We start from the raw sequence: 22,860 nt of genomic DNA, 5'->3' as shown, positions 1-22,860 counted from the left end.
GCTAAGTCTCACATTTTAGAGAAAGACAGTTTGCGCTTTCTGAAGGATCTATTGTCTTGCTACACGTACGAAACTCGGTAAGTCTCACATATTAGAGATAGACAGTTTGCGCTTTCTGAAGAATCTGTTGTCTTGCTACACGTGCTGTCCCGACTCTCTAGATTAAACTGCAGCCGCAGCTATACAGCTATAAGGTCCTGAGGCTGACCCATCTCAAGCGAGCAATCCGCGCGGCAGCATTGTTGCCACAAGAGCAAAATAATGCATCGACCGGGAATCGTGCCGGCATACCTTAAGATTATGAGACTTAGGCGCTGCCTACTGCACTACTGAGTCACAAACCACTCAACTACAGATGCTCGACAAGCTACCCGTGCTTTCCAAGCAGCTGTCGGCAGGGAAACTGGATTGCCACCCAGCGACGTCGAAAAAGGGGCTAAACTCGCGAAGTCCCCCACTACACTGCCTTAAAACGACCGTTCATCACTATCGTGTGAGTAACCTTGCGTCAGCGGCGACGAGTCTTGCCCAAAGACGTAGCGTGCTTGGAGGCGCTGCCCGAATGCGTGTGGATGCACCCTCCTACCTCGTAATGCGCCTGCAGCTCCTATAGCCGTGGGCCGCTGTGGGCGGGCGGGAAGCCGACACAGCGCGGCGTTGCGAGCAGCGGCAGTGCGGTGGTGTTGTACTGTTGAGCATAGTTGCCTTCCAAGCAGTTGATCCGGGTACGATTCCCGGCCACCGCAAGTGGCGCTAATTTTTCCGTATCATTATGTGGGCTCCTGCTGTTAAATTAAGGTTTTTTTTTTTTCGTCGTTGCACCATCCTGTAGTATGTCCCGACTTGTCCCGACTTTGCTCGGCTGACGCGAAAGCTGACGCTTGGAAATCGCCCTTATCTAAAGGACAGGCACTATAAACGGCTGTGAGAGGTGAGGTGTGGCGAGGTACCAAAACGCGATATTTTCTGCTCCTTCTTCCAAAACAAGAAAAGAAAAATCCGACGCAGTCGGTAGGACTCGAACCTACGCTCCCAGAGGGAATCTGATTTCTAGTCAGACGCCTTAACCACTCGGCCACGACTGCTTGTCCAACAGGTGCCCCTCGAATCGTGAAAAACCCAACCGGTTGCGTCTGCGCAGAATGCCGACAGGAAACGTAAAACCGTGCACTGATTACGACAGGGCTACTATCGCTACGAGACGAGCCATTATGGAAGCGTTAAAATCTTCGCCCGGACAGGGACTCGAACCCTGGACCCTTAGGTTAAAAGCCTAATGCTCTACCGACTGAGCTATCCGGGCTTTCGCTTGTTGTGGTTGGAGCGGTTTCAAGCAACGTGATTAAGTGGAAGGTGTGTGTAGGCTTCTGGCGCTACTGGCGACTGCACCGACTACTCACTGACGCTGGTAGCAGCCCAACAGCGGACCAGTGCCTCTTCTCCCTTTATTCCGGTGCTGACAGTAACTGCATCACGTGCCTGCTTTCCCCGATTGCGTTCGGTTGAAGCCAAGGAAGAAGGGCGACCAACGACAGTTCGAAGACCAAAACATGGAGCGTTGTGTGCGCAAATAGTTCCGTTCCGGTACCGGGAATCGAAGCCGGACCTGTTGAGTGAAAGCCAGGTATCCTAGCCACTAGACCACACAGGACTTGCTCTACAGCGGTGAGATTTACTCCGTCTCTTATTGTATTTTGTGCTGAATCTGGACTCAGTGCTGTTCTCTGCTTGCGATCATATCCGCGCCTACAGACCGGCATGGCGCACAGTTCAAAATTGACTGTCCATTGCTGTGTGCATCGCATTTTGTTTGTAACACGGAGGAGAAATATCAAAGTTGTTACGTCGTCATGATTGGAAGTAAACATTTTGACGCTGAGGCGTGGACTCCGTGTGGATAACGGACAACAGTTAAGTTCGTTCCCTAGCAACAGCAACGCAGTCATGATGTACAGAAAATTAAATGCCCCAGGTGAGGATCGAACTCACGACCTTAAGATTATGAGACTTACGCGCTGCCTACTGCGCTACCGAGGCACGCCGGAGACGTCCTCGAAGGAAACTCGCTAAGTCTCACATTTTAGAGAAAGACAGTTTGCGCTTTCTGAAGGATCTATTGTCTTGCTACACGTACGAAACTCGGTAAGTCTCACATATTAGAGATAGACAGTTTGCGCTTTCTGAAGAATCTGTTGTCTTGCTACACGTGCTGTCCCGACTCTCTAGATTAAACTGCAGCCGCAGCTATACAGCTATAAGGTCCTGAGGCTGACCCATCTCAAGCGAGCAATCCGCGCGGCAGCATTGTTGCCACAAGAGCAAAATAATGCATCGACCGGGAATCGTGCCGGCATACCTTAAGATTATGAGACTTAGGCGCTGCCTACTGCACTACTGAGTCACAAACCACTCAACTACAGATGCTCGACAAGCTACCCGTGCTTTCCAAGCAGCTGTCGGCAGGGAAACTGGATTGCCACCCAGCGACGTCGAAAAAGGGGCTAAACTCGCGAAGTCCCCCACTACACTGCCTTAAAACGACCGTTCATCACTATCGTGTGAGTAACCTTGCGTCAGCGGCGACGAGTCTTGCCCAAAGACGTAGCGTGCTTGGAGGCGCTGCCCGAATGCGTGTGGATGCACCCTCCTACCTCGTAATGCGCCTGCAGCTCCTATAGCCGTGGGCCGCTGTGGGCGGGCGGGAAGCCGACACAGCGCGGCGTTGCGAGCAGCGGCAGTGCGGTGGTGTTGTACTGTTGAGCATAGTTGCCTTCCAAGCAGTTGATCCGGGTACGATTCCCGGCCACCGCAAGTGGCGCTAATTTTTCCGTATCATTATGTGGGCTCCTGCTGTTAAATTAAGGTTTTTTTTTTTTTTTCGTCGTTGCACCATCCTGTAGTATGTCCCGACTTGTCCCGACTTTGCTCGGCTGACGCGAAAGCTGACGCTTGGAAATCGCCCTTATCTAAAGGACAGGCACTATAAACGGCTGTGAGAGGTGAGGTGTGGCGAGGTACCAAAACGCGATATTTTCTGCTTCTTCTTCCAAAACAAGAAAAGAAAAATCCGACGCAGTCTGTAGGACTCGAACCTACGCTCCCAGAGGGAATCTGATTTCTAGTCAGACGCCTTAACCACTCGGCCACGACTGCTTGTCCAACAGGTGCCCCTCGAATCGTGAAAAACCCAACCGGTTGCGTCTGCGCAGAATGCCGACAGGAAACGTAAAACCGTGCACTGATTACGACAGGGCTACTATCGCTACGAGACGAGCCATTATGGAAGCGTTAAAATCTTCGCCCGGACAGGGACTCGAACCCTGGACCCTTAGGTTAAAAGCCTAATGCTCTACCGACTGAGCTATCCGGGCTTTCGCTTGTTGTGGTTGGAGCGGTTTCAAGCAACGTGATTAAGTGGAAGGTGTGTGTAGGCTTCTGGCGCTACTGGCGACTGCACCGACTACTCACTGACGCTGGTAGCAGCCCAACAGCGGACCAGTGCCTCTTCTCCCTTTATTCCGGTGCTGACAGTAACTGCATCACGTGCCTGCTTTCCCCGATTGCGTTCGGTTGAAGCCAAGGAAGAAGGGCGACCAACGACAGTTCGAAGACCAAAACATGGAGCGTTGTGTGCGCAAATAGTTCCGTTCCGGTACCGGGAATCGAAGCCGGACCTGTTGAGTGAAAGCCAGGTATCCTAGCCACTAGACCACACAGGACTTGCTCTACAGCGGTGAGATTTACTCCGTCTCTTATTGTATTTTGTGCTGAATCTGGACTCAGTGCTGTTCTCTGCTTGCGATCATATCCGCGCCTACAGACCGGCATGGCGCACAGTTCAAAATTGACTGTCCATTGCTGTGTGCATCGCATTTTGTTTGTAACACGGAGGAGAAATATCAAAGTTGTTACGTCGTCATGATTGGAAGTAAACATTTTGACGCTGAGGCGTGGACTCCGTGTGGATAACGGACAACAGTTAAGTTCGTTCCCTAGCAACAGCAACGCAGTCATGATGTACAGAAAATTAAATGCCCCAGGTGAGGATCGAACTCACGACCTTAAGATTATGAGACTTACGCGCTGCCTACTGCGCTACCGAGGCACGCCGGAGACGTCCTCGAAGGAAACTCGCTAAGTCTCACATTTTAGAGAAAGACAGTTTGCGCTTTCTGAAGGATCTATTGTCTTGCTACACGTACGAAACTCGGTAAGTCTCACATATTAGAGATAGACAGTTTGCGCTTTCTGAAGAATCTGTTGTCTTGCTACACGTGCTGTCCCGACTCTCTAGATTAAACTGCAGCCGCAGCTATACAGCTATAAGGTCCTGAGGCTGACCCATCTCAAGCGAGCAATCCGCGCGGCAGCATTGTTGCCACAAGAGCAAAATAATGCATCGACCGGGAATCGTGCCGGCATACCTTAAGATTATGAGACTTAGGCGCTGCCTACTGCACTACTGAGTCACAAACCACTCAACTACAGATGCTCGACAAGCTACCCGTGCTTTCCAAGCAGCTGTCGGCAGGGAAACTGGATTGCCACCCAGCGACGTCGAAAAAGGGGCTAAACTCGCGAAGTCCCCCACTACACTGCCTTAAAACGACCGTTCATCACTATCGTGTGAGTAACCTTGCGTCAGCGGCGACGAGTCTTGCCCAAAGACGTAGCGTGCTTGGAGGCGCTGCCCGAATGCGTGTGGATGCACCCTCCTACCTCGTAATGCGCCTGCAGCTCCTATAGCCGTGGGCCGCTGTGGGCGGGCGGGAAGCCGACACAGCGCGGCGTTGCGAGCAGCGGCAGTGCGGTGGTGTTGTACTGTTGAGCATAGTTGCCTTCCAAGCAGTTGATCCGGGTACGATTCCCGGCCACCGCAAGTGGCGCTAATTTTTCCGTATCATTATGTGGGCTCCTGCTGTTAAATTAAGGTTTTTTTTTTTTTTTTCGTCGTTGCACCATCCTGTAGTATGTCCCGACTTGTCCCGACTTTGCTCGGCTGACGCGAAAGCTGACGCTTGGAAATCGCCCTTATCTAAAGGACAGGCACTATAAACGGCTGTGAGAGGTGAGGTGTGGCGAGGTACCAAAACGCGATATTTTCTGCTTCTTCTTCCAAAACAAGAAAAGAAAAATCCGACGCAGTCTGTAGGACTCGAACCTACGCTCCCAGAGGGAATCTGATTTCTAGTCAGACGCCTTAACCACTCGGCCACGACTGCTTGTCCAACAGGTGCCCCTCGAATCGTGAAAAACCCAACCGGTTGCGTCTGCGCAGAATGCCGACAGGAAACGTAAAACCGTGCACTGATTACGACAGGGCTACTATCGCTACGAGACGAGCCATTATGGAAGCGTTAAAATCTTCGCCCGGACAGGGACTCGAACCCTGGACCCTTAGGTTAAAAGCCTAATGCTCTACCGACTGAGCTATCCGGGCTTTCGCTTGTTGTGGTTGGAGCGGTTTCAAGCAACGTGATTAAGTGGAAGGTGTGTGTAGGCTTCTGGCGCTACTGGCGACTGCACCGACTACTCACTGACGCTGGTAGCAGCCCAACAGCGGACCAGTGCCTCTTCTCCCTTTATTCCGGTGCTGACAGTAACTGCATCACGTGCCTGCTTTCCCCGATTGCGTTCGGTTGAAGCCAAGGAAGAAGGGCGACCAACGACAGTTCGAAGACCAAAACATGGAGCGTTGTGTGCGCAAATAGTTCCGTTCCGGTACCGGGAATCGAAGCCGGACCTGTTGAGTGAAAGCCAGGTATCCTAGCCACTAGACCACACAGGACTTGCTCTACAGCGGTGAGATTTACTCCGTCTCTTATTGTATTTTGTGCTGAATCTGGACTCAGTGCTGTTCTCTGCTTGCGATCATATCCGCGCCTACAGACCGGCATGGCGCACAGTTCAAAATTGACTGTCCATTGCTGTGTGCATCGCATTTTGTTTGTAACACGGAGGAGAAATATCAAAGTTGTTACGTCGTCATGATTGGAAGTAAACATTTTGACGCTGAGGCGTGGACTCCGTGTGGATAACGGACAACAGTTAAGTTCGTTCCCTAGCAACAGCAACGCAGTCATGATGTACAGAAAATTAAATGCCCCAGGTGAGGATCGAACTCACGACCTTAAGATTATGAGACTTACGCGCTGCCTACTGCGCTACCGAGGCACGCCGGAGACGTCCTCGAAGGAAACTCGCTAAGTCTCACATTTTAGAGAAAGACAGTTTGCGCTTTCTGAAGGATCTATTGTCTTGCTACACGTACGAAACTCGGTAAGTCTCACATATTAGAGATAGACAGTTTGCGCTTTCTGAAGAATCTGTTGTCTTGCTACACGTGCTGTCCCGACTCTCTAGATTAAACTGCAGCCGCAGCTATACAGCTATAAGGTCCTGAGGCTGACCCATCTCAAGCGAGCAATCCGCGCGGCAGCATTGTTGCCACAAGAGCAAAATAATGCATCGACCGGGAATCGTGCCGGCATACCTTAAGATTATGAGACTTAGGCGCTGCCTACTGCACTACTGAGTCACAAACCACTCAACTACAGATGCTCGACAAGCTACCCGTGCTTTCCAAGCAGCTGTCGGCAGGGAAACTGGATTGCCACCCAGCGACGTCGAAAAAGGGGCTAAACTCGCGAAGTCCCCCACTACACTGCCTTAAAACGACCGTTCATCACTATCGTGTGAGTAACCTTGCGTCAGCGGCGACGAGTCTTGCCCAAAGACGTAGCGTGCTTGGAGGCGCTGCCCGAATGCGTGTGGATGCACCCTCCTACCTCGTAATGCGCCTGCAGCTCCTATAGCCGTGGGCCGCTGTGGGCGGGCGGGAAGCCGACACAGCGCGGCGTTGCGAGCAGCGGCAGTGCGGTGGTGTTGTACTGTTGAGCATAGTTGCCTTCCAAGCAGTTGATCCGGGTACGATTCCCGGCCACCGCAAGTGGCGCTAATTTTTCCGTATCATTATGTGGGCTCCTGCTGTTAAATTAAGGTTTTTTTTTTTTTTTCGTCGTTGCACCATCCTGTAGTATGTCCCGACTTGTCCCGACTTTGCTCGGCTGACGCGAAAGCTGACGCTTGGAAATCGCCCTTATCTAAAGGACAGGCACTATAAACGGCTGTGAGAGGTGAGGTGTGGCGAGGTACCAAAACGCGATATTTTCTGCTTCTTCTTCCAAAACAAGAAAAGAAAAATCCGACGCAGTCTGTAGGACTCGAACCTACGCTCCCAGAGGGAATCTGATTTCTAGTCAGACGCCTTAACCACTCGGCCACGACTGCTTGTCCAACAGGTGCCCCTCGAATCGTGAAAAACCCAACCGGTTGCGTCTGCGCAGAATGCCGACAGGAAACGTAAAACCGTGCACTGATTACGACAGGGCTACTATCGCTACGAGACGAGCCATTATGGAAGCGTTAAAATCTTCGCCCGGACAGGGACTCGAACCCTGGACCCTTAGGTTAAAAGCCTAATGCTCTACCGACTGAGCTATCCGGGCTTTCGCTTGTTGTGGTTGGAGCGGTTTCAAGCAACGTGATTAAGTGGAAGGTGTGTGTAGGCTTCTGGCGCTACTGGCGACTGCACCGACTACTCACTGACGCTGGTAGCAGCCCAACAGCGGACCAGTGCCTCTTCTCCCTTTATTCCGGTGCTGACAGTAACTGCATCACGTGCCTGCTTTCCCCGATTGCGTTCGGTTGAAGCCAAGGAAGAAGGGCGACCAACGACAGTTCGAAGACCAAAACATGGAGCGTTGTGTGCGCAAATAGTTCCGTTCCGGTACCGGGAATCGAAGCCGGACCTGTTGAGTGAAAGCCAGGTATCCTAGCCACTAGACCACACAGGACTTGCTCTACAGCGGTGAGATTTACTCCGTCTCTTATTGTATTTTGTGCTGAATCTGGACTCAGTGCTGTTCTCTGCTTGCGATCATATCCGCGCCTACAGACCGGCATGGCGCACAGTTCAAAATTGACTGTCCATTGCTGTGTGCATCGCATTTTGTTTGTAACACGGAGGAGAAATATCAAAGTTGTTACGTCGTCATGATTGGAAGTAAACATTTTGACGCTGAGGCGTGGACTCCGTGTGGATAACGGACAACAGTTAAGTTCGTTCCCTAGCAACAGCAACGCAGTCATGATGTACAGAAAATTAAATGCCCCAGGTGAGGATCGAACTCACGACCTTAAGATTATGAGACTTTCGCGCTGCCTACTGCGCTACCGAGGCACGCCGGAGACGTCCTCGAAGGAAACTCGCTAAGTCTCACATTTTAGAGAAAGACAGTTTGCGCTTTCTGAAGGATCTATTGTCTTGCTACACGTACGAAACTCGGTAAGTCTCACATATTAGAGATAGACAGTTTGCGCTTTCTGAAGAATCTGTTGTCTTGCTACACGTGCTGTCCCGACTCTCTAGATTAAACTGCAGCCGCAGCTATACAGCTATAAGGTCCTGAGGCTGACCCATCTCAAGCGAGCAATCCGCGCGGCAGCATTGTTGCCACAAGAGCAAAATAATGCATCGACCGGGAATCGTGCCGGCATACCTTAAGATTATGAGACTTAGGCGCTGCCTACTGCACTACTGAGTCACAAACCACTCAACTACAGATGCTCGACAAGCTACCCGTGCTTTCCAAGCAGCTGTCGGCAGGGAAACTGGGATTGCCACCCAGCGACGTCGAAAAAGGGGCTAAACTCGCGAAGTCCCCCACTACACTGCCTTAAAACGACCGTTCATCACTATCGTGTGAGTAACCTTGCGTCAGCGGCGACGAGTCTTGCCCAAAGACGTAGCGTGCTTGGAGGCGCTGCCCGAATGCGTGTGGATGCACCCTCCTACCTCGTAATGCGCCTGCAGCTCCTATAGCCGTGGGCCGCTGTGGGCGGGCGGGAAGCCGACACAGCGCGGCGTTGCGAGCAGCGGCAGTGCGGTGGTGTTGTACTGTTGAGCATAGTTGCCTTCCAAGCAGTTGATCCGGGTACGATTCCCGGCCACCGCAAGTGGCGCTAATTTTTCCGTATCATTATGTGGAGTCCTGCTGTTAAATTAAGGTTTTTTTTTTTTTTTTCGTCGTTGCACCATCCTGTAGTATGTCCCGACTTGTCCCGACTTTGCTCGGCTGACGCGAAAGCTGACGCTTGGAAATCGCCCTTATCTAAAGGACAGGCACTATAAACGGCTGTGAGAGGTGAGGTGTGGCGAGGTACCAAAACGCGATATTTTCTGCTTCTTCTTCCAAAACAAGAAAAGAAAATTCCGGCGCAGTCTGTAGGACTCGAACCTACGCTCCCAGAGGGAATCTGATTTCTAGTCAGACGCCTTAACCACTCGGCCACGACTGCTTGTCCAACAGGTGCCCCTCGAATCGTGAAAAACCCAACCGGTTGCGTCTGCGCAGAATGCCGACAGGAAACGTAAAACCCTGCACTGATTACGACAGGGCTACTATCGCTACGAGACGAGCCATTATGGAAGCGTTAAAATCTTCGGCCGGACAGGGACTCGAACCCTGGACCCTTAGGTTAAAAGCCTAATGCTCTACCGACTGAGCTATCCGGGCTTTCGCTTGTTGTGGTTGGAGCGGTTTCAAGCAACGTGATTAAGTGGAAGGTGTGTGTAGGCTTCTGGCGCTACTGGCGACTGCACCGACTACTCACTGACGCTGGTAGCAGCCCAACAGCGGACCAGTGCCTCTTCTCCCTTTATTCCGGTGCTGACAGTAACTGCATCACGTGCCTGCTTTCCCCGATTGCGTTCGGTTGAAGCCAAGGAAGAAGGGCGACCAACGACAGTTCGAAGACCAAAACATGGAGCGTTGTGTGCGCAAATAGTTCCGTTCCGGTACCGGGAATCGAAGCCGGACCTGTTGAGTGAAAGCCAGGTATCCTAGCCACTAGACCACACAGGACTTGCTCTACAGCGGTGAGATTTACTCCGTCTCTTATTGTATTTTGTGCTGAATCTGGACTCAGTGCTGTTCTCTGCTTGCGATCATATCCGCGCCTACAGACCGGCATGGCGCACAGTTCAAAATTGACTGTCCATTGCTGTGTGCATCGCATTTTGTTTGTAACACGGAGGAGAAATATCAAAGTTGTTACGTCGTCATAATTGGAAGTAAACATTTTGACGCTGAGGCGTGGACTCCGTGTGGATAACGGACAACAGTTAAGTTCGTTCCCTAGCAACAGCAACGCAGTCATGATGTACAGAAAATTAAATGCCCCAGGTGAGGATCGAACTCACGACCTTAAGATTATGAGACTTACGCGCTGCCTACTGCGCTACCGAGGCACGCCGGAGACGTCCTCGAAGGAAACTCGCTAAGTCTCACATTTTAGAGAAAGACAGTTTGCGCTTTCTGAAGGATCTATTGTCTTGCTACACGTACGAAACTCGGTAAGTCTCACATATTAGAGATAGACAGTTTGCGCTTTCTGAAGAATCTGTTGTCTTGCTACACGTGCTGTCCCGACTCTCTAGATTAAACTGCAGCCGCAGCTATACAGCTATAAGGTCCTGAGGCTGACCCATCTCAAGCGAGCAATCCGCGCGGCAGCATTGTTGCCACAAGAGCAAAATAATGCATCGACCGGGAATCGTGCCGGCACACCTTAAGATTATGAGACTTAGGCGCTGCCTACTGCACTACTGAGTCACAAACCACTCAACTACAGATGCTCGACAAGCTACCCGTGCTTTCCAAGCAGCTGTCGGCAGGGAAACTGGGATTGCCACCCAGCGACGTCGAAAAAGGGGCTAAACTCGCGAAGTCCCCCACTACACTGCCTTAAAACGACCGTTCATCACTATCGTGTGAGTAACCTTGCGTCAGCGGCGACGAGTCTTGCCCAAAGACGTAGCGTGCTTGGAGGCGCTGCCCGAATGCGTGTGGATGCACCCTCCTACCTCGTAATGCGCCTGCAGCTCCTATAGCCGTGGGCCGCTGTGGGCGGGCGGGAAGCCGACACAGCGCGGCGTTGCGAGCAGCGGCAGTGCGGTGGTGGTGTACTGTTGAGCATAGTTGCCTTCCAAGCAGTTGATCCGGGTACGATTCCCGGCCACCGCAAGTGGCGCTAATTTTTCCGTATCATTATGTGGAGTCCTGCTGTTAAATTAAGGTTTTTTTTTTTTTTCGTCGTTGCACCATCCTGTAGTATGTCCCGACTTGTCCCGACTTTGCTCGGCTGACGCGAAAGCTGACGCTTGGAAATCGCCCTTATCTAAAGGACAGGCACTATAAACGGCTGTGAGAGGTGAGGTGTGGCGAGGTACCAAAACGCGATATTTTCTGCTTCTTCTTCCAAAACAAGAAAAGAAAAATCCGGCGCAGTCTGTAGGACTCGAACCTACGCTCCCAGAGGGAATCTGATTTCTAGTCAGACGCCTTAACCACTCGGCCACGACTGCTTGTCCAACAGGTGCCCCTCGAATCGTGAAAAACCCAACCGGTTGCGTCTGCGCAGAATGCCGACAGGAAACGTAAAACCGTGCACTGATTACGACAGGGCTACTATCGCTACGAGACGAGCCATTATGGAAGCGTTAAAATCTTCGCCCGGACAGGGACTCGAACCCTGGACCCTTAGGTTAAAAGCCTAATGCTCTACCGACTGAGCTATCCGGGCTTTCGCTTGTTGTGGTTGGAGCGGTTTCAAGCAACGTGATTAAGTGGAAGGTGTGTGTAGGCTTCTGGCGCTACTGGCGACTGCACCGACTACTCACTGACGCTGGTAGCAGCCCAACAGCGGACCAGTGCCTCTTCTCCCTTTATTCCGGTGCTGACAGTAACTGCATCACGTGCCTGCTTTCCCCGATTGCGTTCGGTTGAAGCCAAGGAAGAAGGGCGACCAACGACAGTTCGAAGACCAAAACATGGAGCGTTGTGTGCGCAAATAGTTCCGTTCCGGTACCGGGAATCGAAGCCGGACCTGTTGAGTGAAAGCCAGGTATCCTAGCCACTAGACCACACAGGACTTGCTCTACAGCGGTGAGATTTACTCCGTCTCTTATTGTATTTTGTGCTGAATCTGGACTCAGTGCTGTTCTCTGCTTGCGATCATATCCGCGCCTACAGACCGGCATGGCGCACAGTTCAAAATTGACTGTCCATTGCTGTGTGCATCGCATTTTGTTTGTAACACGGAGGAGAAATATCAAAGTTGTTACGTCGTCATAATTGGAAGTAAACATTTTGACGCTGAGGCGTGGACTCCGTGTGGATAACGGACAACAGTTAAGTTCGTTCCCTAGCAACAGCAACGCAGTCATGATGTACAGAAAATTAAATGCCCCAGGTGAGGATCGAACTCACGACCTTAAGATTATGAGACTTACGCGCTGCCTACTGCGCTACCGAGGCACGCCGGAGACGTCCTCGAAGGAAACTCGCTAAGTCTCACATTTTAGAGAAAGACAGTTTGCGCTTTCTGAAGGATCTATTGTCTTGCTACACGTACGAAACTCGGTAAGTCTCACATATTAGAGATAGACAGTTTGCGCTTTCTGAAGAATCTGTTGTCTTGCTACACGTGCTGTCCCGACTCTCTAGATTAAACTGCAGCCGCAGCTATACAGCTATAAGGTCCTGAGGCTGACCCATCTCAAGCGAGCAATCCGCGCGGCAGCATTGTTGCCACAAGAGCAAAATAATGCATCGACCGGGAATCGTGCCGGCACACCTTAAGATTATGAGACTTAGGCGCTGCCTACTGCACTACTGAGTCACAAACCACTCAACTACAGATGCTCGACAAGCTACCCGTGCTTTCCAAGCAGCTGTCGGCAGGGAAACTGGGATTGCCACCCAGCGACGTCGAAAAAGGGGCTAAACTCGCGAAGTCCCCCACTACACTGCCTTAAAACGACCGTTCATCACTATCGTGTGAGTAACCTTGCGTCAGCGGCGACGAGTCTTGCCCAAAGACGTAGCGTGCTTGGAGGCGCTGCCCGAATGCGTGTGGATGCACCCTCCTACCTCGTAATGCGCCTGCAGCTCCTATAGCCGTGGGCCGCTGTGGGCGGGCGGGAAGCCGACACAGCGCGGCGTTGCGAGCAGCGGCAGTGCGGTGGTGGTGTACTGTTGAGCATAGTTGCCTTCCAAGCAGTTGATCCGGGTACGATTCCCGGCCACCGCAAGTGGCGCTAATTTTTCCGTATCATTATGTGGAGTCCTGCTGTTAAATTAAGGTTTTTTTTTTTTTTTTCGTCGTTGCACCATCCTGTAGTATGTCCCGACTTGTCCCGACTTTGCTCGGCTGACGCGAAAGCTGACGCTTGGAAATCGCCCTTATCTAAAGGACAGGCACTATAAACGGCTGTGAGAGGTGAGGTGTGGCGAGGTACCAAAACGCGATATTTTCTGCTTCTTCTTCCAAAACAAGAAAAGAAAAATCCGGCGCAGTCTGTAGGACTCGAACCTACGCTCCCAGAGGGAATCTGATTTCTAGTCAGACGCCTTAACCACTCGGCCACGACTGCTTGTCCAACAGGTGCCCCTCGAATCGTGAAAAACCCAACCGGTTGCGTCTGCGCAGAATGCCGACAGGAAACGTAAAACCCTGCACTGATTACGACAGGGCTACTATCGCTACGAGACGAGCCATTATGGAAGCGTTAAAATCTTCGCCCGGACAGGGACTCGAACCCTGGACCCTTAGGTTAAAAGCCTAATGCTCTACCGACTGAGCTATCCGGGCTTTCGCTTGTTGTGGTTGGAGCGGTTTCAAGCAACGTGATTAAGTGGAAGGTGTGTGTAGGCTTCTGGCGCTACTGGCGACTGCACCGACTACTCACTGACGCTGGTAGCAGCCCAACAGCGGACCAGTGCCTCTTCTCCCTTTATTCCGGTGCTGACAGTAACTGCATCACGTGCCTGCTTTCCCCGATTGCGTTCGGTTGAAGCCAAGGAAGAAGGGCGACCAACGACAGTTCGAAGACCAAAACATGGAGCGTTGTGTGCGCAAATAGTTCCGTTCCGGTACCGGGAATCGAAGCCGGACCTGTTGAGTGAAAGCCAGGTATCCTAGCCACTAGACCACACAGGACTTGCTCTACAGCGGTGAGATTTACTCCGTCTCTTATTGTATTTTGTGCTGAATCTGGACTCAGTGCTGTTCTCTGCTTGCGATCATATCCGCGCCTACAGACCGGCATGGCGCACAGTTCAAAATTGACTGTCCATTGCTGTGTGCATCGCATTTTGTTTGTAACACGGAGGAGAAATATCAAAGTTGTTACGTCGTCATAATTGGAAGTAAACATTTTGACGCTGAGGCGTGGACTCCGTGTGGATAACGGACAACAGTTAAGTTCGTTCCCTAGCAACAGCAACGCAGTCATGATGTACAGAAAATTAAATGCCCCAGGTGAGGATCGAACTCACGACCTTAAGATTATGAGACTTACGCGCTGCCTACTGCGCTACCGAGGCACGCCGGAGACGTCCTCGAAGGAAACTCGCTAAGTCTCACATTTTAGAGAAAGACAGTTTGCGCTTTCTGAAGGATCTATTGTCTTGCTACACGTACGAAACTCGGTAAGTCTCACATATTAGAGATAGACAGTTTGCGCTTTCTGAAGAATCTGTTGTCTTGCTACACGTGCTGTCCCGACTCTCTAGATTAAACTGCAGCCGCAGCTATACAGCTATAAGGTCCTGAGGCTGACCCATCTCAAGCGAGCAATCCGCGCGGCAGCATTGTTGCCACAAGAGCAAAATAATGCATCGACCGGGAATCGTGCCGGCACACCTTAAGATTATGAGACTTAGGCGCTGCCTACTGCACTACTGAGTCACAAACCACTCAACTACAGATGCTCGACAAGCTACCCGTGCTTTCCAAGCAGCTGTCGGCAGGGAAACTGGGATTGCCACCCAGCGACGTCGAAAAAGGGGCTAAACTCGCGAAGTCCCCCACTACACTGCCTTAAAACGACCGTTCATCACTACCGTGTGAGTAACCTTGCGTCAGCGGCGACGAGTCTTGCCCAAAGACGTAGCGTGCTTGGAGGCGCTGCCCGAATGCGTGTGGATGCACCCTCCTACCTCGTAATGCGCCTGCAGCTCCTATAGCCGTGGGCCGCTGTGGGCGGGCGGGAAGCCGACACAGCGCGGCGTTGCGAGCAGCGGCAGTGCGGTGGTGTTGTACTGTTGAGCATAGTTGCCTTCCAAGCAGTTGATCCGGGTACGATTCCCGGCCACCGCAAGTGGCGCTAATTTTTCCGTATCATTATGTGGAGTCCTGCTGTTAAATTAAGGTTTTTTTTTTTTTTTTTTCGTCGTTGCACCATCCTGTAGTATGTCCCGACTTGTCCCGACTTTGCTCGGCTGACGCGAAAGCTGACGCTTGGAAATCGCCCTTATCTAAAGGACAGGCACTATAAACGGCTGTGAGAGGTGAGGTGTGGCGAGGTACCAAAACGCGATATTTTCTGCTTCTTCTTCCAAAACAAGAAAAGAAAAATCCGACGCAGTCGGTAGGACTCGAACCTACGCTCCCAGAGGGAATCTGATTTCTAGTCAGACGCCTTAACCACTCGGCCACGACTGCTTGTCCAACAGGTGCCCCTCGAATCGTGAAAAACCCAACCGGTTGCGTCTGCGCAGAATGCCGACAGGAAACGTAAAACCCTGCACTGATTACGACAGGGCTACTATCGCTACGAGACGAGCCATTATGGAAGCGTTAAAATCTTCGCCCGGACAGGGACTCGAACCCTGGACCCTTAGGTTAAAAGCCTAATGCTCTACCGACTGAGCTATCCGGGCTTTCGCTTGTTGTGGTTGGAGCGGTTTCAAGCAACGTGATTAAGTGGAAGGTGTGTGTAGGCTTCTGGCGCTACTGGCGACTGCACCGACTACTCACTGACGCTGGTAGCAGCCCAACAGCGGACCAGTGCCTCTTCTCCCTTTATTCCGGTGCTGACAGTAACTGCATCACGTGCCTGCTTTCCCCGATTGCGTTCGGTTGAAGCCAAGGAAGAAGGGCGACCAACGACAGTTCGAAGACCAAAACATGGAGCGTTGTGTGCGCAAATAGTTCCGTTCCGGTACCGGGAATCGAAGCCGGACCTGTTGAGTGAAAGCCAGGTATCCTAGCCACTAGACCACACAGGACTTGCTCTACAGCGGTGAGATTTACTCCGTCTCTTATTGTATTTTGTGCTGAATCTGGACTCAGTGCTGTTCTCTGCTTGCGATCATATCCGCGCCTACAGACCGGCATGGCGCACAGTTCAAAATTGACTGTCCATTGCTGTGTGCATCGCATTTTGTTTGTAACACGGAGGAGAAATATCAAAGTTGTTACGTCGTCATAATTGGAAGTAAACATTTTGACGCTGAGGCGTGGACTCCGTGTGGATAACGGACAACAGTTAAGTTCGTTCCCTAGCAACAGCAACGCAGTCATGATGTAAAGAAAATTAAATGCCCCAGGTGAGGATCGAACTCACGACCTTAAGATTATGAGACTTACGCGCTGCCTACTGCGCTACCGAGGCACGCCGGAGACGTCCTCGAAGGAAACTCGCTAAGTCTCACATTTTAGAGAAAGACAGTTTGCGCTTTCTGAAGGATCTATTGTCTTGCTACACGTACGAAACTCGGTAAGTCTCACATATTAGAGATAGACAGTTTGCGCTTTCTGAAGAATCTGTTGTCTTGCTACACGTGCTGTCCCGACTCTCTAGATTAAACTGCAGCCGCAGCTATACAGCTATAAGGTCCTGAGGCTGACCCATCTCAAGCGAGCAATCCGCGCGGCAGCATTGTTGCCACAAGAGCAAAATAATGCATCGACCGGGAATCGTGCCGGCACACCTTAAGATTATGAGACTTAGGCGCTGCCTACTGCACTACTGAGTCACAAACCACTCAACTACAGATGCTCGACAAGCTACCCGTGCTTTCCAAGCAGCTGTCGGCAGGGAAACTGGGATTGCCACCCAGCGACGTCGAAAAAGGGGCTAAACTCGCGAAGTCCCCCACTACACTGCCTTAAAACGACCGTTCATCACTATCGTGTGAGTAACCTTGCGTCAGCGGCGACGAGTCTTGCCCAAAGACGTAGCGTGCTTGGAGGCGCTGCCCGAATGCGTGTGGATGCACCCTCCTACCTCGTAATGCGCCTGCAGCTCCTATAGCCGTGGGCCGCTGTGGGCGGGCGGGAAGCCGACACAGCGCGGCGTTGCGAGCAGCGGCAGTGCGGTGGTGGTGTACTGTTGAGCATAGTTGCCTTCCAAGCAGTTGATCCGGGTACGATTCCCGGCCACCGCAAGTGGCGCTAATTTTTCCGTATCATTATGTGGAGTCCTGCTGTTAAATTAAGGTTTTTTTTTTTTTTTCGTCGTTGCACCATCCTGTAGTATGTCCCGACTTGTCCCGACTTTGCTCGGCTGACGCGAAAGCTGACGCTTGGAAATCGCCCTTATCTAAAGGACAGGCACTATAAACGGCTGTGAGAGGTGAGGTGTGGCGAGGTACCAAAACGCGATATTTTCTGCTTCTTCTTCCAAAACAAGAAAAGAAAAATCCGGCGCAGTCTGTAGGACTCGAACCTACGCTCCCAGAGGGAATCTGATTTCTAGTCAGACGCCTTAACCACTCGGCCACGACTGCTTGTCCAACAGGTGCCCCTCGAATCGTGAAAAACCCAACCGGTTGCGTCTGCGCAGAATGCCGACAGGAAACGTAAAACCGTGCACTGATTACGACAGGGCTACTATCGCTACGAGACGAGCCATTATGGAAGCGTTAAAATCTTCGCCCGGACAGGGACTCGAACCCTGGACCCTTAGGTTAAAAGCCTAATGCTCTACCGACTGAGCTATCCGGGCTTTCGCTTGTTGTGGTTGGAGCGGTTTCAAGCAACGTGATTAAGTGGAAGGTGTGTGTAGGCTTCTGGCGCTACTGGCGACTGCACCGACTACTCACTGACGCTGGTAGCAGCCCAACAGCGGACCAGTGCCTCTTCTCCCTTTATTCCGGTGCTGACAGTAACTGCATCACGTGCCTGCTTTCCCCGATTGCGTTCGGTTGAAGCCAAGGAAGAAGGGCGACCAACGACAGTTCGAAGACCAAAACATGGAGCGTTGTGTGCGCAAATAGTTCCGTTCCGGTACCGGGAATCGAAGCCGGACCTGTTGAGTGAAAGCCAGGTATCCTAGCCACTAGACCACACAGGACTTGCTCTACAGCGGTGAGATTTACTCCGTCTCTTATTGTATTTTGTGCTGAATCTGGACTCAGTGCTGTTCTCTGCTTGCGATCATATCCGCGCCTACAGACCGGCATGGCGCACAGTTCAAAATTGACTGTCCATTGCTGTGTGCATCGCATTTTGTTTGTAACACGGAGGAGAAATATCAAAGTTGTTACGTCGTCATAATTGGAAGTAAACATTTTGACGCTGAGGCGTGGACTCCGTGTGGATAACGGACAACAGTTAAGTTCGTTCCCTAGCAACAGCAACGCAGTCATGATGTACAGAAAATTAAATGCCCCAGGTGAGGATCGAACTCACGACCTTAAGATTATGAGACTTACGCGCTGCCTACTGCGCTACCGAGGCACGCCGGAGACGTCCTCGAAGGAAACTCGCTAAGTCTCACATTTTAGAGAAAGACAGTTTGCGCTTTCTGAAGGATCTATTGTCTTGCTACACGTACGAAACTCGGTAAGTCTCACATATTAGAGATAGACAGTTTGCGCTTTCTGAAGAATCTGTTGTCTTGCTACACGTGCTGTCCCGACTCTCTAGATTAAACTGCAGCCGCAGCTATACAGCTATAAGGTCCTGAGGCTGACCCATCTCAAGCGAGCAATCCGCGCGGCAGCATTGTTGCCACAAGAGCAAAATAATGCATCGACCGGGAATCGTGCCGGCACACCTTAAGATTATGAGACTTAGGCGCTGCCTACTGCACTACTGAGTCACAAACCACTCAACTACAGATGCTCGACAAGCTACCCGTGCTTTCCAAGCAGCTGTCGGCAGGGAAACTGGGATTGCCACCCAGCGACGTCGAAAAAGGGGCTAAACTCGCGAAGTCCCCCACTACACTGCCTTAAAACGACCGTTCATCACTACCGTGTGAGTAACCTTGCGTCAGCGGCGACGAGTCTTGCCCAAAGACGTAGCGTGCTTGGAGGCGCTGCCCGAATGCGTGTGGATGCACCCTCCTACCTCGTAATGCGCCTGCAGCTCCTATAGCCGTGGGCCGCTGTGAGCGGGCGGGAAGCCGACACAGCGCGGCGTTGCGAGCAGCGGCAGTGCGGTGGTGTTGTACTGTTGAGCATAGTTGCCTTCCAAGCAGTTGATCCGGGTACGATTCCCGGCCACCGCAAGTGGCGCTAATTTTTCCGTATCATTATGTGGAGTCCTGCTGTTAAATTAAGGTTTTTTTTTTTTTTTTTCGTCGTTGCACCATCCTGTAGTATGTCCCGACTTGTCCCGACTTTGCTCGGCTGACGCGAAAGCTGACGCTTGGAAATCGCCCTTATCTAAAGGACAGGCACTATAAACGGCTGTGAGAGGTGAGGTGTGGCGAGGTACCAAAACGCGATATTTTCTGCTTCTTCTTCCAAAACAAGAAAAGAAAAATCCGACGCAGTCGGTAGGACTCGAACCTACGCTCCCAGAGGGAATCTGATTTCTAGTCAGACGCCTTAACCACTCGGCCACGACTGCTTGTCCAACAGGTGCCCCTCGAATCGTGAAAAACCCAACCGGTTGCGTCTGCGCAGAATGCCGACAGGAAACGTAAAACCCTGCACTGATTACGACAGGGCTACTATCGCTACGAGACGAGCCATTATGGAAGCGTTAAAATCTTCGCCCGGACAGGGACTCGAACCCTGGACCCTTAGGTTAAAAGCCTAATGCTCTACCGACTGAGCTATCCGGGCTTTCGCTTGTTGTGGTTGGAGCGGTTTCAAGCAACGTGATTAAGTGGAAGGTGTGTGTAGGCTTCTGGCGCTACTGGCGACTGCACCGACTACTCACTGACGCTGGTAGCAGCCCAACAGCGGACCAGTGCCTCTTCTCCCTTTATTCCGGTGCTGACAGTAACTGCATCACGTGCCTGCTTTCCCCGATTGCGTTCGGTTGAAGCCAAGGAAGAAGGGCGACCAACGACAGTTCGAAGACCAAAACATGGAGCGTTGTGTGCGCAAATAGTTCCGTTCCGGTACCGGGAATCGAAGCCGGACCTGTTGAGTGAAAGCCAGGTATCCTAGCCACTAGACCACACAGGACTTGCTCTACAGCGGTGAGATTTACTCCGTCTCTTATTGTATTTTGTGCTGAATCTGGACTCAGTGCTGTTCTCTGCTTGCGATCATATCCGCGCCTACAGACCGGCATGGCGCACAGTTCAAAATTGACTGTCCATTGCTGTGTGCATCGCATTTTGTTTGTAACACGGAGGAGAAATATCAAAGTTGTTACGTCGTCATAATTGGAAGTAAACATTTTGACGCTGAGGCGTGGACTCCGTGTGGATAACGGACAACAGTTAAGTTCGTTCCCTAGCAACAGCAACGCAGTCATGATGTACAGAAAATTAAATGCCCCAGGTGAGGATCGAACTCACGACCTTAAGATTATGAGACTTACGCGCTGCCTACTGCGCTACCGAGGCACGCCGGAGACGTCCTCGAAGGAAACTCGCTAAGTCTCACATTTTAGAGAAAGACAGTTTGCGCTTTCTGAAGGATCTATTGTCTTGCTACACGTACGAAACTCGGTAAGTCTCACATATTAGAGATAGACAGTTTGCGCTTTCTGAAGAATCTGTTGTCTTGCTACACGTGCTGTCCCGACTCTCTAGATTAAACTGCAGCCGCAGCTATACAGCTATAAGGTCCTGAGGCTGACCCATCTCAAGCGAGCAATCCGCGCGGCAGCATTGTTGCCACAAGAGCAAAATAATGCATCGACCGGGAATCGTGCCGGCATACCTTAAGATTATGAGACTTAGGCGCTGCCTACTGCACTACTGAGTCACAAACCACTCAACTACAGATGCTCGACAAGCTACCCGTGCTTTCCAAGCAGCTGTCGGCAGGGAAACTGGGATTGCCACCCAGCGACGTCGAAAAAGGGGCTAAACTCGCGAAGTCCCCCACTACACTGCCTTAAAACGACCGTTCATCACTATCGTGTGAGTAACCTTGCGTCAGCGGCGACGAGTCTTGCCCAAAGACGTAGCGTGCTTGGAGGCGCTGCCCGAATGCGTGTGGATGCACCCTCCTACCTCGTAATGCGCCTGCAGCTCCTATAGCCGTGGGCCGCTGTGGGCGGGCGGGAAGCCGACACAGCGCGGCGTTGCGAGCAGCGGCAGTGCGGTGGTGTTGTACTGTTGAGCATAGTTGCCTTCCAAGCAGTTGATCCGGGTACGATTCCCGGCCACCGCAAGTGGCGCTAATTTTTCCGTATCATTATGTGGGCTCCTGCTGTTAAATTAAGGTTTTTTTTTTTTTTTTTCGTCGTTGCACCATCCTGTAGTATGTCCCGACTTGTCCCGACTTTGCTCGGCTGACGCGAAAGCTGACGCTTGGAAATCGCCCTTATCTAAAGGACAGGCACTATAAACGGCTGTGAGAGGTGAGGTGTGGCGAGGTACCAAAACGCGATATTTTCTGCTTCTTCTTCCAAAACAAGAAAAGAAAAATCCGACGCAGTCGGTAGGACTCGAACCTGCGCTCCCAGAGGGAACCTGATTTCTAGTCAGACGCCTTAACCACTCGGCCACGACTGCTTGTCCAACAGGTGCCCCTCGAATCGTGAAAAACCCAACCGGTTGCGTCTGCGCAGAATGCCGACAGGAAACGTAAAACCGTGCACTGATTACGACAGGGCTACTATCGCTACGAGACGAGCCATTATGGAAGCGTTAAAATCTTCGCCCGGACAGGGACTCGAACCCTGGACCCTTAGGTTAAAAGCCTAATGCTCTACCGACTGAGCTATCCGGGCTTTCGCTTGTTGTGGTTGGAGCGGTTTCAAGCAACGTGATTAAGTGGAAGGTGTGTGTAGGCTTCTGGCGCTACTGGCGACTGCACCGACTACTCACTGACGCTGGTAGCAGCCCAACAGCGGACCAGTGCCTCTTCTCCCTTTATTCCGGTGCTGACAGTAACTGCATCACGTGCCTGCTTTCCCCGATTGCGTTCGGTTGAAGCCAAGGAAGAAGGGCGACCAACGACAGTTCGAAGACCAAAACATGGAGCGTTGTGTGCGCAAATAGTTCCGTTCCGGTACCGGGAATCGAAGCCGGACCTGTTGAGTGAAAGCCAGGTATCCTAGCCACTAGACCACACAGGACTTGCTCTACAGCGGTGAGATTTACTCCGTCTCTTATTGTATTTTGTGCTGAATCTGGACTCAGTGCTGTTCTCTGCTTGCGATCATATCCGCGCCTACAGACCGGCATGGCGCACAGTTCAAAATTGACTGTCCATTGCTGTGTGCATCGCATTTTGTTTGTAACACGGAGGAGAAATATCAAAGTTGTTACGTCGTCATAATTGGAAGTAAACATTTTGACGCTGAGGCGTGGACTCCGTGTGGATAACGGACAACAGTTAAGTTCGTTCCCTAGCAACAGCAACGCCCTTAATGCAGCCATGATGTACAGAAAATTAAATGCCCCAGGTGAGGATCGAACTCACGACCTTAAGATTATGAGACTTACGCGCTGCCTACTGCGCTACCGAGGCACGCCGGAGACGTCCTCGAAGGAAACTCGCTAAGTCTCACATTTTAGAGAAAGACAGTTTGCGCTTTCTGAAGGATCTATTGTCTTGCTACACGTACGAAACTCGGTAAGTCTCACAT

The 22,860-nt window shown here is 51.6% G+C and overlaps 33 non-coding genes across 33 annotated transcripts; all 33 read right to left on the bottom strand.

Annotated features, from left to right (window-relative positions):
• Window positions 1–1,003: 1,003 nt before the first annotated feature.
• Trnas-aga (transfer RNA serine (anticodon AGA)) lies at window positions 1,004–1,085 on the bottom strand. The gene has a single exon. It is a non-coding gene; the product is annotated as a tRNA-Ser (tRNA).
• A 145-nt stretch (window positions 1,086–1,230) lies between these two features.
• Trnak-uuu (transfer RNA lysine (anticodon UUU)) lies at window positions 1,231–1,303 on the bottom strand. The gene has a single exon. It is a non-coding gene; the product is annotated as a tRNA-Lys (tRNA).
• A 661-nt stretch (window positions 1,304–1,964) lies between these two features.
• On the bottom strand, window positions 1,965–2,037 carry Trnam-cau (transfer RNA methionine (anticodon CAU)). Its single transcript has one exon. It is a non-coding gene; the product is annotated as a tRNA-Met (tRNA).
• A 1,034-nt stretch (window positions 2,038–3,071) lies between these two features.
• Window positions 3,072–3,153, bottom strand: Trnas-aga (transfer RNA serine (anticodon AGA)). Its single transcript has one exon. It is a non-coding gene; the product is annotated as a tRNA-Ser (tRNA).
• A 145-nt stretch (window positions 3,154–3,298) lies between these two features.
• Trnak-uuu (transfer RNA lysine (anticodon UUU)) lies at window positions 3,299–3,371 on the bottom strand. Its single transcript has one exon. It is a non-coding gene; the product is annotated as a tRNA-Lys (tRNA).
• Window positions 3,372–4,032: 661 nt separating this feature from the next.
• Window positions 4,033–4,105, bottom strand: Trnam-cau (transfer RNA methionine (anticodon CAU)). The gene has a single exon. It is a non-coding gene; the product is annotated as a tRNA-Met (tRNA).
• A 1,035-nt stretch (window positions 4,106–5,140) lies between these two features.
• Window positions 5,141–5,222, bottom strand: Trnas-aga (transfer RNA serine (anticodon AGA)). Its single transcript has one exon. It is a non-coding gene; the product is annotated as a tRNA-Ser (tRNA).
• Window positions 5,223–5,367: 145 nt separating this feature from the next.
• Trnak-uuu (transfer RNA lysine (anticodon UUU)) lies at window positions 5,368–5,440 on the bottom strand. Its single transcript has one exon. It is a non-coding gene; the product is annotated as a tRNA-Lys (tRNA).
• A 661-nt stretch (window positions 5,441–6,101) lies between these two features.
• Window positions 6,102–6,174, bottom strand: Trnam-cau (transfer RNA methionine (anticodon CAU)). Its single transcript has one exon. It is a non-coding gene; the product is annotated as a tRNA-Met (tRNA).
• Window positions 6,175–7,208: 1,034 nt separating this feature from the next.
• Trnas-aga (transfer RNA serine (anticodon AGA)) lies at window positions 7,209–7,290 on the bottom strand. Its single transcript has one exon. It is a non-coding gene; the product is annotated as a tRNA-Ser (tRNA).
• Window positions 7,291–7,435: 145 nt separating this feature from the next.
• Trnak-uuu (transfer RNA lysine (anticodon UUU)) lies at window positions 7,436–7,508 on the bottom strand. Its single transcript has one exon. It is a non-coding gene; the product is annotated as a tRNA-Lys (tRNA).
• Window positions 7,509–8,169: 661 nt separating this feature from the next.
• Window positions 8,170–8,242, bottom strand: Trnam-cau (transfer RNA methionine (anticodon CAU)). The gene has a single exon. It is a non-coding gene; the product is annotated as a tRNA-Met (tRNA).
• A 1,036-nt stretch (window positions 8,243–9,278) lies between these two features.
• On the bottom strand, window positions 9,279–9,360 carry Trnas-aga (transfer RNA serine (anticodon AGA)). The gene has a single exon. It is a non-coding gene; the product is annotated as a tRNA-Ser (tRNA).
• A 145-nt stretch (window positions 9,361–9,505) lies between these two features.
• On the bottom strand, window positions 9,506–9,578 carry Trnak-uuu (transfer RNA lysine (anticodon UUU)). Its single transcript has one exon. It is a non-coding gene; the product is annotated as a tRNA-Lys (tRNA).
• Window positions 9,579–10,239: 661 nt separating this feature from the next.
• On the bottom strand, window positions 10,240–10,312 carry Trnam-cau (transfer RNA methionine (anticodon CAU)). The gene has a single exon. It is a non-coding gene; the product is annotated as a tRNA-Met (tRNA).
• Window positions 10,313–11,346: 1,034 nt separating this feature from the next.
• Window positions 11,347–11,428, bottom strand: Trnas-aga (transfer RNA serine (anticodon AGA)). Its single transcript has one exon. It is a non-coding gene; the product is annotated as a tRNA-Ser (tRNA).
• Window positions 11,429–11,573: 145 nt separating this feature from the next.
• On the bottom strand, window positions 11,574–11,646 carry Trnak-uuu (transfer RNA lysine (anticodon UUU)). The gene has a single exon. It is a non-coding gene; the product is annotated as a tRNA-Lys (tRNA).
• Window positions 11,647–12,307: 661 nt separating this feature from the next.
• Window positions 12,308–12,380, bottom strand: Trnam-cau (transfer RNA methionine (anticodon CAU)). Its single transcript has one exon. It is a non-coding gene; the product is annotated as a tRNA-Met (tRNA).
• Window positions 12,381–13,416: 1,036 nt separating this feature from the next.
• Trnas-aga (transfer RNA serine (anticodon AGA)) lies at window positions 13,417–13,498 on the bottom strand. The gene has a single exon. It is a non-coding gene; the product is annotated as a tRNA-Ser (tRNA).
• A 145-nt stretch (window positions 13,499–13,643) lies between these two features.
• Window positions 13,644–13,716, bottom strand: Trnak-uuu (transfer RNA lysine (anticodon UUU)). The gene has a single exon. It is a non-coding gene; the product is annotated as a tRNA-Lys (tRNA).
• Window positions 13,717–14,377: 661 nt separating this feature from the next.
• On the bottom strand, window positions 14,378–14,450 carry Trnam-cau (transfer RNA methionine (anticodon CAU)). The gene has a single exon. It is a non-coding gene; the product is annotated as a tRNA-Met (tRNA).
• Window positions 14,451–15,488: 1,038 nt separating this feature from the next.
• Window positions 15,489–15,570, bottom strand: Trnas-aga (transfer RNA serine (anticodon AGA)). Its single transcript has one exon. It is a non-coding gene; the product is annotated as a tRNA-Ser (tRNA).
• A 145-nt stretch (window positions 15,571–15,715) lies between these two features.
• Trnak-uuu (transfer RNA lysine (anticodon UUU)) lies at window positions 15,716–15,788 on the bottom strand. The gene has a single exon. It is a non-coding gene; the product is annotated as a tRNA-Lys (tRNA).
• A 661-nt stretch (window positions 15,789–16,449) lies between these two features.
• On the bottom strand, window positions 16,450–16,522 carry Trnam-cau (transfer RNA methionine (anticodon CAU)). The gene has a single exon. It is a non-coding gene; the product is annotated as a tRNA-Met (tRNA).
• A 1,035-nt stretch (window positions 16,523–17,557) lies between these two features.
• Trnas-aga (transfer RNA serine (anticodon AGA)) lies at window positions 17,558–17,639 on the bottom strand. Its single transcript has one exon. It is a non-coding gene; the product is annotated as a tRNA-Ser (tRNA).
• A 145-nt stretch (window positions 17,640–17,784) lies between these two features.
• Window positions 17,785–17,857, bottom strand: Trnak-uuu (transfer RNA lysine (anticodon UUU)). The gene has a single exon. It is a non-coding gene; the product is annotated as a tRNA-Lys (tRNA).
• Window positions 17,858–18,518: 661 nt separating this feature from the next.
• On the bottom strand, window positions 18,519–18,591 carry Trnam-cau (transfer RNA methionine (anticodon CAU)). The gene has a single exon. It is a non-coding gene; the product is annotated as a tRNA-Met (tRNA).
• A 1,037-nt stretch (window positions 18,592–19,628) lies between these two features.
• Window positions 19,629–19,710, bottom strand: Trnas-aga (transfer RNA serine (anticodon AGA)). Its single transcript has one exon. It is a non-coding gene; the product is annotated as a tRNA-Ser (tRNA).
• A 145-nt stretch (window positions 19,711–19,855) lies between these two features.
• Window positions 19,856–19,928, bottom strand: Trnak-uuu (transfer RNA lysine (anticodon UUU)). The gene has a single exon. It is a non-coding gene; the product is annotated as a tRNA-Lys (tRNA).
• A 661-nt stretch (window positions 19,929–20,589) lies between these two features.
• Window positions 20,590–20,662, bottom strand: Trnam-cau (transfer RNA methionine (anticodon CAU)). The gene has a single exon. It is a non-coding gene; the product is annotated as a tRNA-Met (tRNA).
• Window positions 20,663–21,699: 1,037 nt separating this feature from the next.
• Trnas-aga (transfer RNA serine (anticodon AGA)) lies at window positions 21,700–21,781 on the bottom strand. The gene has a single exon. It is a non-coding gene; the product is annotated as a tRNA-Ser (tRNA).
• Window positions 21,782–21,926: 145 nt separating this feature from the next.
• Trnak-uuu (transfer RNA lysine (anticodon UUU)) lies at window positions 21,927–21,999 on the bottom strand. The gene has a single exon. It is a non-coding gene; the product is annotated as a tRNA-Lys (tRNA).
• A 670-nt stretch (window positions 22,000–22,669) lies between these two features.
• Trnam-cau (transfer RNA methionine (anticodon CAU)) lies at window positions 22,670–22,742 on the bottom strand. Its single transcript has one exon. It is a non-coding gene; the product is annotated as a tRNA-Met (tRNA).
• Window positions 22,743–22,860: the final 118 nt, after the last annotated feature.

Source organism: Schistocerca gregaria, unplaced genomic scaffold (genome assembly GCF_023897955.1).
Source record: "Schistocerca gregaria isolate iqSchGreg1 unplaced genomic scaffold, iqSchGreg1.2 ptg000359l, whole genome shotgun sequence".
Taxonomy (NCBI): Eukaryota; Metazoa; Arthropoda; class Insecta; order Orthoptera; family Acrididae; genus Schistocerca; species Schistocerca gregaria.
Note: the sequence above shows the minus strand (reverse complement) of the source record. Positions and strands in the feature narration are given on the sequence as shown.